Source organism: Physcomitrium patens, chromosome 17 (genome assembly GCF_059467195.1).
Source record: "Physcomitrium patens ecotype Gransden chromosome 17, ASM5946719v1, whole genome shotgun sequence".
NCBI lineage: Eukaryota > Viridiplantae > Streptophyta > Bryopsida > Funariales > Funariaceae > Physcomitrium > Physcomitrium patens.
Window position 1 is genome coordinate 2,313,186 of NC_143426.1, and position 6,169 is coordinate 2,319,354.

Genomic DNA, 6,169 nt, shown 5'->3' on the forward strand with positions numbered 1-6,169 from the left:
CATTTTTTTTAATTATTTTTAAAATATTTTAATCAATGATAGTTTAAATTTTTTAAGGACCCATTCCAAGAATATCATTTAAAATGATCTATCTTAAAAAGTCAACTTGAATTGTGTGAAATTTACATTTTTCAATCCTAGCATTTAATCTTGTATCTCTGAGTTTTTGTAACATATGACAAACATGAATTTCATGTTTTTTTATGTTTTTAGAATAGATTAAAATATTTTTTAGATAATAGATAATAAAATCATCTAAAAATTATTTAAAAATATCATTCATAAAATTTAAAAAATTAATGGATGCATTTGTGAGTCCAAAGGCATAACATTATATTCAAAATATTCATACTTAGTTTGAAATAAAGTCATTTATTTATCTTTTTCTTTAATGTATATCAAGTTATATACTTTTTATAGATATATTATACTAAAGATCTTTATTTGATTCAATCAATCAAGAAGTTTTGATATCAAAGATAGTGGATATCAATTCTTGATGGTAATCTTGTTGAATCATTGATAATCCATACACATTTGCAATAATTTGTGATATTTCTTTAGAAATAAGATAAGAGCTTATATTCAAGAACTTGAATGGCTTATGAAATTCTTAGTGAAGTTCTTGTTAATGTATTTTTCAAGTGCATCCAACTTATTTTTTGATAAGCTATAGATTGGTGCAAATGGCATTAAGTTCCAACTTAAAAATCAATTGAATAATTATATAAAGATTTTTTTAGAAGAATATTTACATATTTTTTCTTTAAAATATCTTAATAATCTTGACACTTACTTGGAATATAACTTAAAGACTTTCCACCATAAAAAATGATTGTGATGTAAATAAATAAAAAAATGATATTTCTTTTGTAATATGTATGAAAGCTCTTGTACATACTATTAAAGGTTTGATTATATTATAGAGATTTGGATTATGCTAAAAAATATATATGTATATATATATATATATATATATATATATATAATATTTTTAATTTATGTAAATTTTATATTTTTTAGTAATAATAAACCTAAAATAATTTAATTAAAAAAATATAATAATATTAAATATTATTAAACTATTATAAAAATTATTATTATATTTAAAGAAATATTTTTAAAGATAACATCTCCAATAGATAACAAATAATCATCTATGACTTCTACATACTTATGTTTAGTTTTCTTAATTAAAAATATTTTCTATTTTTTTATAAAATCTTTATTTATAAAACAAGTTGAAGCTTTTAAATCTAATAAGGCAAAGGCTCTATATTTTTTTTGTTCCAAATAAACATCTATCATGATGTAAGATGAAGCATGTGAGATATGAATAAGAAATTTACTAGATGTTACATAAGATTCCAATATAATGATCTTTATTACAGTTTGACATATTTGTTTTTAAATATATTATCTTCATTGGCAACCATATTCCTTATTTTGTGATTTCATTGCTTCTTTGGATAATATTGAATGGTATGCTTAGATTCTCCATAATATAAGCACAATTCTTTTTAATTACATCAAATCTTTTTTTATTTAGTAAAATATTTGAAATATATTATATTAATTTTTATACATTTTAATCTTGATAAATAATTTTCTAAAAAATTAGGAATTGTTATCATGACTTAATATATTCTTCTCTACCAAAATCTTTATTCTTTGTATCGTTCAAAAAGCTAATTGTTATATATAATGGCTTTAAAAATAAATTATTGGAATAAATATGCTTTCAATATTATCAATAATAAATCTTTGACATTCTTTCTTAATCAATATTAAAATTGATTATTAAAGGCTTTGAAATTTCAATCTATGTCACAAATAAGGTTTTGGAATTTAATAGCATATATAATAGCTGAATGTGATTTTTTTTGTAAAGATAAGAGTTAAGTCTCTATTACTCTTTCTTAATCATTTTTTCTAAAATTTGCCATAAATACTTCTAAGAATGAATTTAGATCATATAAGACTTATAAATGCTTTTCTATCAAATATATGAAATAAAAGATGTATGCTTTTTAGATGAAGGAATAATGAGATTTGATAGAGCATCTTAATGTTTTCAAATATATTATCTGTAAATAAAATAGTATTAATATGAAGATTGAAAATATATATATATTAATGTTGATAATATTATTACTACCTTCTTTTGAAAATCTTATTATAATTTTATTGCATAGAAAAAAAACTATTAAGAGAGATGATAATACTTTAATTTTTCTATTAAAATAATTTTAAAAAATATTAATTAATAAAGAGCAACATTCTAAAGCTTTGTTAATTAGAGGCAGATAACATAATAGTGGTCAAAATACTAATAGAGATATGTCAAGATCAAAATCTAGACTAAGCAGCAATTATGTGAATTAAAATATATATATATATATATATATATATATATATATTACATTAATAAAGACTATACATAGAGAAGATCTATAGATCAAAGAAGAGACCTTAAAGGTGGTCAAATAAAAGAGGTGTATAGAGATTAATATAGAAATAATACTCAAGCATCTAAAAAAATTAGTATAGTAGAATTGGATAGAAAGAACTACATTTTAAATTTAATTGGTACATTTGACAATTGCCATGATACATAGATTTTGGATTTTGATTGATTTTAACACATGTATTTTTATAAAGAATATTTTATCATCTATCACTCTTTTTTCAATAATATTATATTAATGGATAATAATATGCATTGTAAAGTAGTAGGAATAGGTTCAATTCAAATAAAAATAGATGATAGAAATGAAAGAATTATAATAGATGGTAGACATATCTCTAATTTGTAAAAGAAATTAATTTTTTAAGAACCTTAGATAAAAATAGCTATATCTGGGATATAAAAAAGATATTCTCAAAGTTTAAAAAAGAACTTTGATTTTGATGAAGGTGAAGAAGCTTAGAAATATGTATCATCTTAGAGTAGACTACTATATAAGTAGAATTGTTGCTATTGCTATATATATCTTAAATAAAAGTGCTAAAAATCAAGATTTATTATCACACATGTAATTAGACTACATGAATAAATGGTTGATAATGAAAGCTACAAAAATATGAATTGTTGAAACATGTAAAGGATTGTAAGATTGATTTTTGCAAGCATCATATATTTAGCTAGTAATATAGAGTAAGTTTCAATACTCTTGTTTATTTTATATTAGATATTTTGGATTATATATACTTAGATGTTTGAAAACCTACACCAATTCTTTTGATTTCTTTTTTTATAGTTTATTTTTTTTTATAGATGATTTTTTCAAAAAAATATGGATATTCTTCATAAAAGCAAAGTTGGAAGTATGTAGTTTATTTAAAGAATAAAAGACTATGATAGAAAAAAAATTAAAGAAGAAGTTAAAATCCTCCAAGTCTAATAATATTAGAGAGTATAAATCTAAAGAATTCAAGCATTTTTTCAAGAAGTATAGAAATGTGCATCACTCTAAAATCCTTAGAAATCCACAATAAAATAGAATAGTGAAATAAATGAACTATATTTTATTGAAGAGAGAATGGAGCATGTTGAGCAATGTTAGTTTGAAAACGAGTTTTTAGGTAAAAGTTATAAATACTTTATATTTCTTGATAAATTTATCTTTTGCTACTACTATTGGTTATAAGATACCTAAATAAATATGGAATAGTAGACTTGTACATTATTTTGTATTTAAATTTTTTGAATGTCCTATGTATGTTTATGTATTACAAATAAAGAAGTCAAAGTTAGAACTAATAGTTATAAAATATATTTTTTTAAGATATCAAAAAAATGCAAAGAAATATAGATTATTGGATCTTAATGCATATAAGAAGATTGTGAAAAAAATGTAACATTTGATGAATCTTCTATATATAAAAGAAATTTTAGAATAGGACCTCAATTTAAAGATGATATATCTCTTGTTGAATTTGTTTAGATAGAGTTAAATGTCTTAGACATTATAGATAATGAACAAAAAGTAAATAAAAGTCAAGATATTAAATAAAATCCTATAATTTAGGGTGTCATATTTTGTAGGTCTATAAAAACTTGTAGACAACTTGATAGGTATTATTTTTTATGTATTAGCATAGATATTATTTCTTATATTTTAATTACAAAGAATAATAAAGCAACTTGCTACTTAGAAATGTTGCAAGGTCTATCACAAAAAGAATGACAAGTTGCTATAGAAGCAAAGTTAGATTCTCTTCAATATAATTGTGTATATAAATTGGTGTAATTACATAAGGATAATAAGACAATTGGATGAGGATGGATGTTTAATAAGAAGTAAAGAACTCCAAAGACTAGTAGTGATTGCTATAAGACTAGACTTTTAGCTTAAAGTTACTTACAAAGATTAGGTCTTGACTTCAAGAAGATTTTTTTGCAATTGATAAAGATCAATTACATTTGTATATTCTTAACTATTATTAAAAATAATAATAATAATTTAGAGTTAAAGCAAATGATTCTTATTATTATTTTTTTACATGGCAAGATTAAAAAAATCTATATATAATAACTTGAGGTTTTTTAAATATTAAATAAAGATATACTCATTATTATTGATAACATATCAAATATTTATAAATTAAATAAAAAAAAAATGAATAGAAAGTTTAACATAAAGGAGTTAGGTCCTTCTAAGAAGATTTTTAAAATATACATTTATAAAGTTTGTAGACAAAGGTAATTGTGGATGTCTTAAAGATTGTACTTGAAAAAAGTACTTATGAATATTGGCATAGAAAATGCCAAACTAGTGAGTACACCTCTAAGTGCTCACTTTAGACTATCTTTAGATAATATTCCATATCAAAGAATGAATGGACTTCTATGTCCAATGTATCATTTAGTATAGTTAGAAGCTTGATGTATGCTATGATATGCACCAAATCAAACATCTCACATACACTAAGTGTGATTAATAGATATATAGTTAACCAAATAATAGAGCATTGAAATATAGTGAAGTAGATACTTTGCTACCTGAGAGGCAATGTGGACATAGGTATTATATATGATGGTACTATAAATAATGCAAGAGTACTCATTTGTTTTATAGATGATAATTATGTTAGGAACTTAGAAAAGAGAAGATCTACTACAAATTACTTATTTATGTTGGTTGGTGGACTTATAAGTTGGAAATTGACACTCCAACCTTATATTGGTCTTTCTACTAAAGAAGTTGAATGTATAAGTGCATTAGTTATAATAAAGGATGCTATTTGGTTGCAGATACTTGTTAGAGATCTAAGTTTGATATATGATAGAACTATGCTATATTATAATAATTAGAATATAATAAATTTAGCCACAATCAAATATATCATATTAAAATAAAGCATATTGATATTAAATAATATTTTATTAAAGAAGTAATAAATAAACAAGGACTTTGCTTGGAAGAGATTCATGTAAAAGAAAATATTGTCGATATGTTGACAAAGCTAGTGACTATAGAGAAGTTCAAGTATTATTAAAAACTCTTATATGTTGGATGTTGTTGATGTATATTGGTTATTCTTAGTTACTTTACTTATATAAAATGTGAAACTAAATATATATTATTATATATGTATATCTTATTCTATCTAAAAGGAGCAATGCCACAAAAATATGCAAACAAAGGGATTCTTAGAAAGAGCAACAAAGCATTATGTGAGCCATTATAAGGCAAGTTGTAAAGCAATATTCTACAATACAAATTTTGTTTTATTTTTTGTGACTTTGAGGTATTATTTTTGTATGTATAATTATGAATTTTCATGAGTCTTATTACAAGTCTTAGAAGTTTTTTTTTAAGGATTAATTATGAGTGACACATTATAATCTTGACACAATTTGTAGTACAATAATTATCTAAGTATTGATACAATTTTTCTAAATGTTTGATTTTATGTTGTCTTAATTTTCAAAAAATTATATTTGAATTGCAACAAATCTTTACAAGGTTTTTAATATTTTTTAAGTAAAAAAATTATGTATTAAAAATTTTAAATATAAAAATACTATTTCTATACATATATAAGAATTCAACAATAAGATTGCATATTAATGCCAAAAAGTTGTACAATTGAGAGAAGCAAGTATAAGAAGATCAACTTTGCAAGTAAATCCTATAAGTATTGCTACTACAAGTATGAAAGA